We start from the raw sequence: 14,315 nt of genomic DNA, 5'->3' as shown, positions 1-14,315 counted from the left end.
TGTTAACTGGTCACACTTCAGCTCATGTAAAAGGGGCCAAAGCAAATCATATAGACAAAAGGCCTGTTTCATCTTTACATAATAACCAACCATCATCCCAGGAGGAGCAGGATGCTGTTTTTCCTCTCGCTTTGAAAACAAGTCATTTACAGAGAAATGAAGAAAGGAGACAAGCAGACAGAAGAGAGAAACAAAGCGAAGGGAAAGAGAAGACGAGAGAGGAGAAGGGAAAAGGTTGATACAATTCTGTATATGTGGGTAGCTGCTAAGTCCAGATGAGGCAGTCTGAACAACAGCGTAACACGAAGCTTCAAGTGCCTTGACATCTTATCCTTCTCACGTTCTCTTGACCCCACCAAAACCATCACCCCTGTCCAGGGCAATAAAGTGATAAAATGCGGCAGTTTGGCATCTCTGACATGTTGGCCTGCTTTTGACTGGCTGACAAGAGCCAGCAGCAACTGATTCCACTTGTTGATGCCACCAGCCCATCAATCCATCAATCAGCTCTGCTCTTGTATCACAACAATCAGTACTGTTTTAGTCAGAAAGCTAAACAGGCATTTAGTGATGTGAGTGATGTGTACTGAGAGGGCCAGGTCACAATTCAACAGCTGATTGGAACATGTCTGTCCACTTCAGAATCAAAACACTTTTTAGTTGATTGATCATTCATTCGGCATTTGTGTTAAGATAAATAATAATGCCAATAACACTGAGATCAGAAATGTATCTGTGCAAAAACTAATGAATATACTGTATACATGCTCCATTTATATGCTATACACTACAGAAAAATATAAGCACAATGTCCTAATCTTCACATTTTACTAATTTGGCAGCAGTGTCCCACTCATTACAGTGGAACAGCAGGCAAACAGGGTCCAGGAAAAGGCTCACCTACATGGAGTGCCATCATGATCAATGTTATTAAATGCACCTGTGCTTTCTCTGCTGTGAAACACTGCTTCATAATGAGGAGCACCACAGTTGGTTTAAAGCATTAGTTGTGATTTTAGTCTGCATGTTGTTTTTTCGAAAATAAAGCTGCTCCAATCTTCAGGACTGGGAATTAGGGCCAAGTTACATGGTTAAAAAAAGCTGCTATGCACAATATAAACAGTAAATACGAAATAAATATTAATGACTTCTCATGGTTTTTCATATAGCAGCAGAAGTGCTAGACTTCATGCCATCCTCCGCTGCATCAACCCTTTTCACTGGGTTTCAGTCCAACATTGTGCTGCGGCCCACACATGTTGGAAAGCTGTAAAGCGGTTTAGTCTTCCTTCTAGAAGAAATGTAATTTAGCATTCATTTGTGGAGGTTAAAAAGGAGGGCCACAGTAGGTACCTATAGCATTGGTTTTGATTTAGCTGAGTTTCTGTTGATATCACCTCCACAACACTGGACGCAGACATTGATAATAATCAGACATATCACATTCTCACATCTCATCTCAATGCACAGTCACGTGTCGACGATAACCACAGAGACATTTGACCCAAAGCCAGCTGTCAGACCCATGGATGGTCGGCCAATCAGAGGCTCAACCAGGAACTGAGAGATGCACCATCATCATCTACCATAGCCTCCTGACTACCAGGAAAAAAAATATTGTCCAATCGCAATTTTTTTTAATTCCCCAATCTTTGTAAGGTTATTAGAATACTGAAAACATTTTTTTTTACTAAACATCATCTCCTGGTAGTCACCTGAGTACCTGTAAAAAAGTCATGTGCAGCCCTGCCCGTCCAGTTCCTTCATTTACTTTGTGATACAAAGCGACAGTAAGCTTCACAGTGTCTCATTCTCACTCACTTTTGAGCTATGCCATAGCCTACGGCCTAACCTGGGTGGAGGCCCTTGACACATTAGTTGACTCCAGCTTTAGCTAAGGCACAGTGAACTGTGATTTATGTGGAGAAAAGTCTATGTTAATTGCTGTCATTGCTTCTAATACAGTTTTCTGCAGTGAAGAGCTGTGGCTCCATGGTACCAAGTCACATTCTGCTAAATGCAGAAGCATGGCCATGCAAGAACACCTCTTCAGCTTGTGGCTGCAGGAGCTGCAAGGATAACGAGGGTAATTTTTTGTTTGATGATAGGGTTGTCCGTGGGTGTTGAGTACTTTTGCAGGAGCTGCTGTCAGCACTGTGGAATTCACAGATCTCTGGCTATGCTGTGTTGTCAGCGATATGTTTTGGTAATGGAATATAGAAGAAGAAAAAGAGGAGCTAGGGCCTCATGTAATGCCACTCGTCTAGCTTTCCTTCCTCCAGCTACAAGCAAATAAATACATTGTGATCGTACACCTGTTTAGAAGTTAGGGTACAAGAGAGAAATCCTGTCCATTTAGTGTGAGCAAAACAATCAAGTATTCAGTGTGTAAATGTTTTTTATAGGCCCTTTGTGGTATTTCCATGGTTTATCCACAGTGACAGGCTTAGCAAGCCAACCTAGATGTCCTCCACCTTCTGGAGATCAACACTGATATATTGCAGCTTGGCAGATATGTTAATGAACAAAGTTTCCTCAATACGTTAACAGAAAACGTAATCCACTTAGTTTTGCCTTCAGGCTCAGCTCTCGCTTCACCATGAGATCCTGCCCACATTACTGCACATGCTGCGCTGGTCCACCTGCCAGTCTCAGGTCCCATCTCGCCCTCATTCACGAACAAGACCCAGAGACTGACTGGGTCACTTAGGGAAGCGACTCGTTCCTAAGGGTCATTTGTTGCTTTGTTCAAGTTGTTGGAATGCCTTCAGTCAAAACCTCTTTGTTCTGCTAGCAGTGGGTCCTGAGAATGACAGTGTTGGTTGGTTGGACTGTCTGGTCATCCAACGCTTTGGTCCAGGTCGACATACTGACTTCAATCGACTGGCCAGAATGCCATCATATTTGGATGACATATTCATAGCTGCCCAAAAAAGATTTTTTTGCTTTCCTTTTGAGACATTTTCTTCTATTGCCACCATCAGGCCAGAGTTTCAGCTCACATACAACAAACGTCAAAATCAAACGGACTGGGAGTTACTGTTAATGTTGCTGAGAACATTCACGCCTGCAAGGAGCTGAAATTTTCTTAAAATCTCAAACTAAAATTCCAGCTCATTGTTGTCCAAGGGCTTGTGGGTTGATTCGGCTGTGGACACTACCATAAATTTCTAAAACAACATACAGTCCTAGAGTTTTAAAAATCCACACTCTCGTAATTCCTCTCTTTAAATATATATATTTTGTATTTTAGTTCATATTCATTTGAAGGAAAATGCACCAACATTTCTTAAAGTCATTTTGTAATTTATATTTATTGTAAGTAATTGTAATTTATTTGTCTTCATTATTGATGATCATATTAGGTGCTAATCCAAGTTATGATGGAGACAAATAGTACAGAGTGTATAAATAAGTTTAGGAAATGAAATCACATAAATGATGCAAATACATTTGTAGTCTTGTTAATACAGCGAGGAAAAACCTTTTACAGACTTTTGAGCAGTTGCCAATTTTCCACAACTTCAAAACAGTGAAACCCATTTCCCATCGAGCTTGGGCCTTCCTCGGGGCTACTGTAGCTCCACTGACAAGTGAAAGGGGAACTGGGGTCTCCAAACAGCTCTGACCACATCGTAAAAATCTCCGCCATAAAGAGCAACTGGCCACTCTTTCTGACCCTGCAAAAATAGAGGGAAGGGTTCAGAAAGTGGGTGGTCCCCTTTATGAATGATCAAAAGAGGAGAAATGTAAAAAAGGGGGAAAAAAGGAGGATTCACTTGGACAAGCAGCCTGCTCCTCATCAGCAGCATCGGGGCTTTTCTTGTCCCTCCCGAACCCACAATCAGGTCAGTCTTCACTGCTCTCAGTTGACTGATTCAGCAGCCTGGGAACGTTACACTCAAAATGTGAACATAACAGTCATCTGTGATTGTGCTTTTGGCACTTTTTGTGTAGATGAACACTTATCATATACACTTATACACTGAGGGGTAAAAATGTACAACTCTGTGCTTATTACGAAAGCTGCTGACCCTTAGATATCGCCCTGCCATTTGCAAGCTGACCATTTGAGCTTGCCAAATTTGACACAGCTGACGCAGGCAATAAATTTGAACAGGTTCCCCACCCCCCTTTATCCATAATGAGTGCTGCCCTGCGAAGCCTTTGAACACACACACACACACACACACACACACACACACACACACACACACACACACACACACCAGCAATCCTAATGTGATAATAATAGGATAAAGTTGTATGATGTGATGAAAGACACAAGCATACTACGAATTCAGAACTCTGCAACGAGTGAAAATGTGTCTAATGATGATGTCTAAAAATGCAACATTCAGGTCAGATTGATGTGTGTGAATGACTAAATAGGAAATGAAAGAGCTAATGGGTGACAGACAACTCTGTCAGGGCGGCCAGACTGTGCAAATCCCCTGAGTCCCTGAGTGCTGGGATGTCCGACAGGTGATACCCAAGTTGCTGATCCGTGATTAACACTCACCAGTTGCGGACAGGCTCTGACTGCTTCATCTACAGGCCAAGAAGCTGGGAACATGTCAGACTGCAAAACTAATAAAGTGACTCACACAACTGCCCTTCTCAGAACCACGGACACAGAGAGAGAGGGAGGGTCGGGTATGGGGGGGTTACAAGGGGTGGTAATGAAAATAGCTGGACATCCAGCTACGCTGAGGCTACAGAGTCAGACGGGGCCCAGCATCTGTGTTATTTTTAAGGAGCAAAATGTCACTGAGCAATGAACATGCTCAAGGCGCATATCTAACAGGGTTAGATGCAAGGTCACACCAAAGCCAGATCACTTTCTGAAGACAGACGCTGTTTTAAATGGTAGTGACTCCTTTGAAGTTGTAACCAAAGTTCCTGAGAAATTCATTGTTAGCTTTTAATTGATTGGACTGGTATGTGCACATGTGGTCTATCTCAGTTGTTGGCAGAAAACAAACTAGTTCTATTCTTATATACAGTATGGTCATGGGTACTCAACAGACATTTACAGCCCCTACATCTAAAGAAATGTCTTATTTTGGTTTACTCTGTTCACTGCTTGTAAGATTAGTAAGTTATGAATTAAAGACAATTCTGATATGGTCAGCCTGGCTCTTATAGTTTTATCCACTCTATATTGACTATTGGTCATGATAACATTGTACTCACCACCTTTGTTATAGAGATTTGGGGAATATTGCAACAGGTTGAATAACTCTGAATAGGGCAAGGAGTACAGGCCTCCAAGCTTTCCGAAAACATTCCCTGTAGCTGTACATACACATACACATACATATACAATATACAACATATGCACATGTAAAGACACATATCTACATATCTCAAAATCCATATTTAGATACAGACAGGCATGGATATGTAGACCTGGTAAACAAGCCAAAAACAGCCACAAGGCTTCCAAGCCAAGTGAATTGAGTAATTAAAGCATCGACTATTTGAAGTCCAAATAATTAGCTTGGAAAGGCAGGTAGTTGAGAGGGAAGTGATTTGCTATGATGCAAAAAATAAAAATAAAGGAATAAAGGATAGCACTTCCTTGATCCAATTAGGGAACTGATCAGTCTCCAGGCTAGAAGTGAGGCAAATGCTATATAGTTAGCTTGGTATGTAATGATGTCTATATCCTTGCCAGGAACCCAAAAACTAGCAATAATTGTTGGGCTCAATTGTTTGATGACACATACTTGAGAAGCCTTTCCAAGATATGATCCCAAAATGTAATCTAGGATGGCCATCCTCAAAACATGTGCCCAACTGTGTTCACATGGCACCCAACACAGGTACAATTCATGCTGGGGTAGAATTCAGACAAAGAAACACTTTGAATTGGAGAAGACAAAGGGAGGGGGTGTGATTGCAGCATAGGGAGTGTTTCCATGTCTCTTCAGTGAGCTCAATATTTCAGTTTTGTTCGCTGGCTGATTTTCTTTTGTCCAGAGAAGTTGAACAACTAACTTGGACTCCAATATGGAGTCAGACAAGCTCTTTGCTAGCAGAACAAGAAAACTGTAGTGTTCTTTAGTAACGCTGTTGGTCTGGAGGTTCCTCAAGGAGTGCGTCTTTAGTCTATTATGGTTGTTCTGAAGAATTTCAAAGAGACTAAAGTGCAATCCATGAATAGGTTGATAAAAATGCTCAAATGTTCTGACGCCACATTTGAAATGCTGCATACGTCTGTGGGGGAAAAGATGTTCATGTGGCAAGAGCATATGGCCACTGTTGAAATTAAAGTGCTTTCTAAATTGGTGCCAAATTCAGAGATAGCTTTTTATTACAGGATTGTTGACGTGTTTCATAGTTTCTCAGTATGGATATTGGAGAGACTGTGGGATCAGAACGGGTCTCCATTAGAGCCCACGTAGGGTGCTTATTTTCATATACTGAGATCCAGTAGGTTAGTGTAGCTGACATGGACGTGTTCTCTGTGACCGTCACTCTAGAGGTTCCTGGAGAGTCATTGTGAGGCTCAGTGACCATGCCATGTCGTCAGGCTAGTTCTTAGGCTGTTCTCATGTAGTCTTTGTGTTAAACACCTCTGGGCCAATCTCTGCACTAAATCTGATGCGCAGATATCGAACCTCTCATCTAAGCTCTAGGAATTTAAAGATAAAACTCTCTGTATTGCTCCATAATGACAAGAATGTGTCCTGATCATTCATCTAGTATTATTTGCTCAGACTATCAGTATAAAGGCCAAATATTTCAACATGTTTTTACTACACTGATTATGCTATATTAGTTGCTACCTACAGCTATCCTCACCAAAGCTAAAAGGTGCTTTGAGAATTTCTGGCAAGGGAAAAAGCATGCAAACAATTTGACCTCTGAACACTAGCATTGGGAAACTGGCCATTTATTAGAAATTAGTTATGGATGGAAAAACATGTGACCTCCTCCTCCCAGAGGACACATCAGGCCATTATATTTGACTGGTTTGGGATTTCAAGGACTCATTGATAGCCATTTTCATGATTTATTCTGTCATCAGTTGACGGCAAGACTACAGACATATGTCACTGATGTCACTGGGCCTTGCAGTCAAAACACGATTCAGACCCCAAAGGAATTCCACAGAGAAATCCTTTCAAAATAAGAGGATGTATGCAACTGAAGCCAGTAGGAAGGTTTTTTTTAAATGTTACAAGAGGTCACAAATATGCAAATAATAAAACACGAAATGTAGTAAGCCTTTCTTATCAGCCTAGTGTATTAGCTTCACCCTCCCCTTTAGCTTTACTTTGGGATTGAAGGTACCAATAGCTCATGCACAAAATATTTATTTTTCTTAAAAAATATTATTTTTCATCTCACTAATAATAATATTTATACAATTTTCAAAAATCATATTTAAAAAATCTGATCAAAATGTCTCATTAGAATCTATTAGGTGATGGTCTTTCACAGCGTAATACAGCTCAATTATACAACAAACATATGAACATATAAATGTGTAAACTGCATAAGACGTGGACAATACTGACTGGGCTATATCTCATTTTAAATCAGTGGTGAATGAGAGCCCAATGCTTATTGTTTGACCTGAAGAGCCAGCAGAGTGATGCCAGCACTTAGAATTTATTGTTCTAAAGTGAGTATCTGAACAAAAAGAAAATGTATTCCTCTTGTTTTTTCAATGACAGCTTGTGAGTTTGCTGATTTCTTCCAACCTGGCATGGGGTGAACAACATTCACCCCTGGGTGCACATTTACACACTGTCAGTCATCTTTTCTGGCTGCCTCTGAGAGGTTTTATCAAACAGCGTCAGACATCCTGCAAACAAATACATTCATTTAATGTAATTTAATATACCACATTACAGGATGAATTAGTTTAAGTCTATATCTGGTGAAAGTGTTTTTTGTTCTCCACTCTCTGAATACAAAAGCCTCGTAAGCTGCAAAGCGTCTTTGACATCAGTATTTCTTGTCCCCATCAATGGTTTTAAAGCAAAGATGTCACATATTTCCTGTGATGCTCACTACATATGCTCACAGTGCTCACTGCCTTTTTGAATATTCTCTTCTGCTCGTGTGTGTAACAGTGTTTGTTTACACAAAAGCATGTTAATATGGAGTCCAACAAGTTTCACTCCTTTTCCACAGCTGAAACTCATTTTGAGCAACGCTGTCTTTACTATTCATTATCACTTAATCTGCAGATCTTTTTCTTGATTAATTGATTCATTGTTTATAAAAATGTCAATAACATTCAGTTTTTACTTTACTATCAGAAAAACAGCAAATTCTGACTATTTAGAAGCTCTCACTTATCGTAGTAATCCATTATAAAAATAGTTGCTGATTAATTATCTGTTGATTGACTAATAGATTAATGGGCTAATAGTTTCAGTTCTAATGAAATTAAGATCATCTGGATCTGTAATGATCTCAGAAATATTTATAAATAAAAATAAATTAATAAAACTAAATCAATTTAATTGTTTAAAGATACAAATTATTGCATGTATGCATATGTAATACCCAATGCACATTGTGTGTGCATTAGCCAGTCTCTAAAAGACCATATACTATATGTGTACCGTGCAAGAAAAGATTCATTCAGTTCACTCATTAAAAACAAACTGGGTCAGTGTTCCCAAAATCTAAATGGAGGTGAAGCGTTATAGTTCCCCTCCCTTACGCCTGCCTGTCTTCCCCTGAACAGGCCTCACTCCTCACTCCCACCCAGCATGGCTGCCCTGGCTGGTCTGGTGAGAGCTGGAGCCCCCAGGAGCGAGCGCTGGGCCCCAGTCCCAGCTGGTGTGCTGTAGTGGAAAGGCTTGATGTGGGGCTGCAGCAGCTGTCTGCTCCATCCGCCCCTTCCTGCTCTGATCTCTGCTCTGCAGTTCACACCTGATCAGCAACGACTGCACTTCACATAGGAATTTTCCATTTTCTATTTTCTGTCACCCTCCATGGCTCACCCCCACTGCACCATGGGCCCCAGACCAACAGCAAGACAAGTGGTGCCCTACAAGTTGGTGGCTGGCGACAGTGACACCCGCACCAGTGGGTGGTATTTCAGGCCTGCTTCCATGACTCAGTTGCTGTGGAGGAAATGGAGAATTACTGGTCCTCTATTGTTAACTAAAGCCGCTGATGTTAATTCTAATGAAAGACAATGAAGATGCTAATTAGGCTACATGTCAGTGAGGAGACAGTATGGGGAGCTAAAGGATATCATTAAAGGTGCTATGATTAGCCTTTTGGCATCAGTATATCATTATCACATTCACTTTGAGAGATAAGTATACCCAAAACAAACATGCAAAAAAAAAAACAACAACAGAGAATTCTATCAGTCACTCTATCCTATGGGCCTATCTATCCAGAGTTTGACACTGTGCTTCTGGGGCAGATTTCACAGGAAATCGACTGGAAACCACATAGCTAATTTCACATTAGCTTAAATGGACAGTGATTTTTTGTTCGGAAGGACTTTTATCAGCTTATTTGTTCAAAAAAACACCAAATGCTACAAATAACATCTAGAAGGAAATAGACTTTTTGTTTTTTTGCTTCCGCAATTCCTTGTTTGAAGAGTGTCCTCAACAAAAATCAAATGGCGCGGGTAATTTATCTGAATGCTTAAATGACCTATGTTTGTGTTTTTCTGCAATCAATCTCCTGTGGCTGCACATAAAAAGACTGCCCTCAAAAAAGATGAATGTAGTGTGACACTGGATCGTGGAGGATTGGGCGTTCGAAGCATTGCTCTCAGACACATCCAGTGTTCTCCCAAAAGTTAGTGTTGGTTTCTTTAAACCTGCCAGGTTGGTTTTAGTTGCTTTAACTTTATCATATCTCAACTACAGAGGCAGGAGATGAAACAAAAAACCTCAGATTAATCATTTTGTTGTTGTTTCTCAGTGACTGAGTCAAGTGTTGTGGATGAACACAACGCTGCACTCTTACCTGGCTGTGACCTCTACGAGGACTGCCATCGACCCTGGTCAATCTCTCCTCGCATCTTACCTCTACTGGCCCTTTGTTCCTCTCAAAGGCCCCCTCACCGCCAATGAGGGCCCAGGCGCAGTGGCCCTGCAAACTCTAGTGCTGCTGACAAATGCATAGAGTCATTCAGAAAGCCATCAGTCACATGTTTCACAGACATCATGACATAAACAAACAAGGCTGGTGCTACTTCAGCTAAGAGGAGGGAACACTGCCATCACTTGGTGATAGTGGCCATGTGGAGATCAACAAGCAAATAGCTTATTATTCTGCTTTCTGTCTGTAGTACTCAGTATAAGAGCAGGATTCAGAGCAATCAGGGCATGAATATATGATACACTGAAGTGAAAACATTTTAGGTAACACCATCCACAAATCTTCTCCAAGACATGTCTTTTATTGCTGAAATATTACAAAGACAGTTCTGCCTGGAATAATGGGGATAAGCGTCTTACCCATGCAGGAGGAGGGGGTCGGATCAGGTGGTCATGGAGGGGAGCAGTGTAACAGGACACTTTCAAAGACAGCACTTAAAAAAAATACTTTAAAAAACCCACAAGTGGGTCTCTTGTTTCTGCTCACCCGCGAAGTCCAGGCATCAAGCTCTGAGCAAGTCGCTACAGGACCTATCACTACGGCTGCAAGCACAGAAGTGGCTTTAACACCAGCATTGATGGTTACTGTGAGACTTGCCCGCCCATATCATCCCTGAATTGTCTCCATTAGGCTTTAACAAAATGGCATTAGCGCTTTCAGAAGGTTGGATCTCACCCGAGTTGCCGATGATAAAGTTGCATTTATCTAAGGGTGCTCTGATAACAGCGTTTGATCTTGTCTGGTTGAGTAGAGAGCAAACACTGGTGGGGGTCAAAGGCGTTTGCAGAATGCCATTATCCCACTCAGTCAGATCACAAGTGCATGAACTAATAGGGTGATGTGGAGCGTCAAACAGGCATTAGCACACTATTATGCAGCGAATAATTGCTTTTTAATTACACTATAATTGAGGAAAGCTGTTTTTCATGATAAAGTCTGTGACCTACTGTGAGGAGGGTTAAGTACCATACATCTGGCAAGCAAAAGGAGGTAGATTAAGGTGACATGCTGTGTCAGAAAATAACATGTAACATGTATAGAAAAATTACAAGAACCAGTTAAGCAGCAAATGCTTTCATTTGAGATGTATAGTGTCTATCACCAATAATGTGGCTGATCAATTCAGACTAAGTCTATAGCCATGTTTACCATGTTCAGCATCTTAGTGTAATGCATTAGCATGCTACCATTGACTAATCAGCACTAGACACATAGTCCAGCTAAGACTAATGTGAATGCCAAAGTGTTGGACAAACTGAAAATTTGACCAGATGATCCCTTACGTTCTCTGGGAAGCCCGAGTTTCATGGCAATCCATGCCATAGGTCTTGAAATATTTCAGTCTGGACCAAAGTGTTGGCCCGGCTGACCAGCACTGCCATGCCCATAGCCATGCTGCTGGTATGGACAAAAATATCAAACAGTCTGCTTCCACTTTGTCAAATGTGGGGATTTTCTGCTTCTGGATGTTTTATGTAATTGTAAATGTCTTTGAATTTTTGTGCTGTTGCTTGTTTTTTCCAAGCAAAAGCCTCTTAGACCCCACAGGAGTCTTACAAATGTTTCGTCCAAATGTCCTGATCAAAATGTTCGTGCAGGGAGGCAGGACAGAGGATCGGCTCCCAGCAAGGCTCTCAGGTTCAGACAGGAGGCATCAGCAGACTGAGGCAGCAGTCAACAGCAGAGCAGAGATAAAGCCTGAGATCTGACAGCGGATACGGTTACATGTCACTTCTGATAGCTCCCAGCATTCCTGAGAAAATGTCTGCCTATACCTCACTTCAGCACTCCGGCCCCCCTCCCTCCTTCTCTCTCTCAGGTTGACAGGCTGAGCAGTAGACACAGGGGTCCACAGCAGGGTGCACTGTGTGTGTGTGTGTGTGTGTGTGTGTGTGTGTGTGTGTGTGTGTGTGTGTGTGTGTGTGTGTGTGTGTGTGTGTGTGTGTGTAGGAGAGGTGTGTAAAAGCATCACCCCCTCCCTCATAGCTCCCAGCTCCTTGGATAGCTCCGGTCACACTCCAGTTCAAACAGAAGCAGCTCCCTGCTCTCAGGCTGGCTGGGTGCAGACAGCAGGTCAGTAACAGACCGAAAGAAGCAGACACCCACTCCTGACACTGTTTGTCTTTTACACCAAAGAAGAAGATGTACGAGGAGAACATGTGATCCATCATGGCTGTTTGGGGTTGTTGGGAGGGGAGATGTAAAATCCTCATCAAAATAAAGCATGACTTTATTGTCTGTATTTGTGTGAACACAAGAGTTTCCCCATGGAATTGTATTGCTGATGTTTTATTTTATTTTTTGTCATTTTCTATGATGTTACCAGAGGTGGCCTTCATCTCAGGAGAGGTGGCCTCCCCTGGAATAATTATCACATTATCATACATTCATACACCAATATGCACATCAACTACACAAAGTACAACCCTGGGTCCAAAAAGTTGGGAAGCTGTCTAAAATGTAAATAAAAACAGAATGCAATCATTTGTAAACAAATTGTGTTTACCAACAAGTTTTATGAGGTGTTCCTGAGCCCATGTAATAATCTCCTTCAAACAATCATATGTTCAGTAAGTGGTGAACCTCGCTTGTGAATGACTGAGCCTTTCCAGGATGCTCCTTTCATAACCAATCATGATCACCTGTTACCAATCAACCTGTTTACCTGTGGAATGCTCCAAACAGGTGTTTTTGGAGCATTCCACATCTTTCCCAGTCTTTAGTTGCTCCTGTCCAAACTTGTTTGAAATGATATGCTGCATCAAATACAAACATCCACCTATCCCAAGGACAGTGGTTTGATTCCTGGCCTCAGCAGTCTACATGCTGAAGTATCCTTGGGTAAGATACTGAACCCCAAAAACACCCCCCCGATGCTGTGCCATCAGCGTAATGCTCACAATGAGCCGGCGGCTTAGCTATCGTATGAATGTGTGCGCCAATGGGTGAATGCAGACTTCAGTTGTAAAAACACTTTGAGAGGTCTTCAGACTAGAAAAGCGTGATTCCAATACAGCCCATTTACCATGATGAGGTAAATAATTAAAAATATTGTCGTTGCACTGTTTTCAATTGAGTATATGTCAAAAAGGATTAGCATATGATCACATTTTGCTTTATTTATTTTTTACACAGCTTCATCAACATCTTTGGAATCATGGTTGAATAAACTGGAGGGACATTGCTCATTCCTGTATGATGGCTAGCCGCTCACATTCACACCATCTTAGCTGTTCTGACACCACATCAAGTATGAACTCTTTCTGCAGATCATAATGCAACAATTGTTCCTCCTACTCTCAGTGGTGAGCATGGTCCCCTTTGGACAGCTCAACAAGTGTGTTTATCCTGCGCAGTAGTATGGGAATGCAGGTTGTGTCTGAATGGCATCTTTGGGAACAAAACAGAGTTTGTGGTCATTTTAATGCTTGAGTACTGACTACATTTTGCACTGAGGTTTTATTTAAAACAATAACTGAGTACTCTTTGTCTGATAAGATATTTTCCAGATTAGAAGATCTTCAAGAAGGGGGACAGACCCTCTGTATAACTGTCATTCACATAGATGAGAGCAGTAAGAAAACAGCATCATCTGGAAACTTGGAAACTGGCCAATCAAATACTTTTTCAAGACAAAACACCTTGTATTAAGTATTGTATCAAACATTTCAAGGCATTGTTTATGGTGCTGCTGAAGTGTATTGGTCATACTGACATATATGTTTCTATTAATTCGCCCCCCCATCTTTTATCAGTGAAGCTGAACAGAAAAACCTCTCTGTATAATAAATACAGTGCAACAGCACCACAAACTACTTCATCAAAGATAATCATACAGTTGAAGAAACACCAGTTTCACCAAAGACTGAATATTAGAACCAAGCCAGAAGTCATTGTAGGACTAAAAATAACCTTAAGATAATCTATGAGAAAATATTTTAAATCAGATTTTTTTGTATTTTAAATTGATATTTTTCATGATAACATTAAACTGTATAATGTGCAGGTGTTACTCCCGCAGTTCCTCTTAGATCTCATTTTAGCTTCTTTTAGATATTTATCTGTCAACTCATCAACGTGGTTTCCAGCAGCAGCAGGCAGTTGTTTTCACTGAAAAAGCTCTGATATACCGGATAAATGTTCATTACCTGCTCAGTTAAAAGCTAGCTGGTGAACATAGTGAAGCATTTGTCATCTTAAGTCACATATTTTTCACA

The sequence above is a fragment of the Chaetodon trifascialis genome, chromosome 6, assembly GCF_039877785.1.
Source record: "Chaetodon trifascialis isolate fChaTrf1 chromosome 6, fChaTrf1.hap1, whole genome shotgun sequence".
Taxonomy (NCBI): Eukaryota; Metazoa; Chordata; class Actinopteri; order Chaetodontiformes; family Chaetodontidae; genus Chaetodon; species Chaetodon trifascialis.
This window is presented reverse-complemented; position numbering follows the sequence as displayed.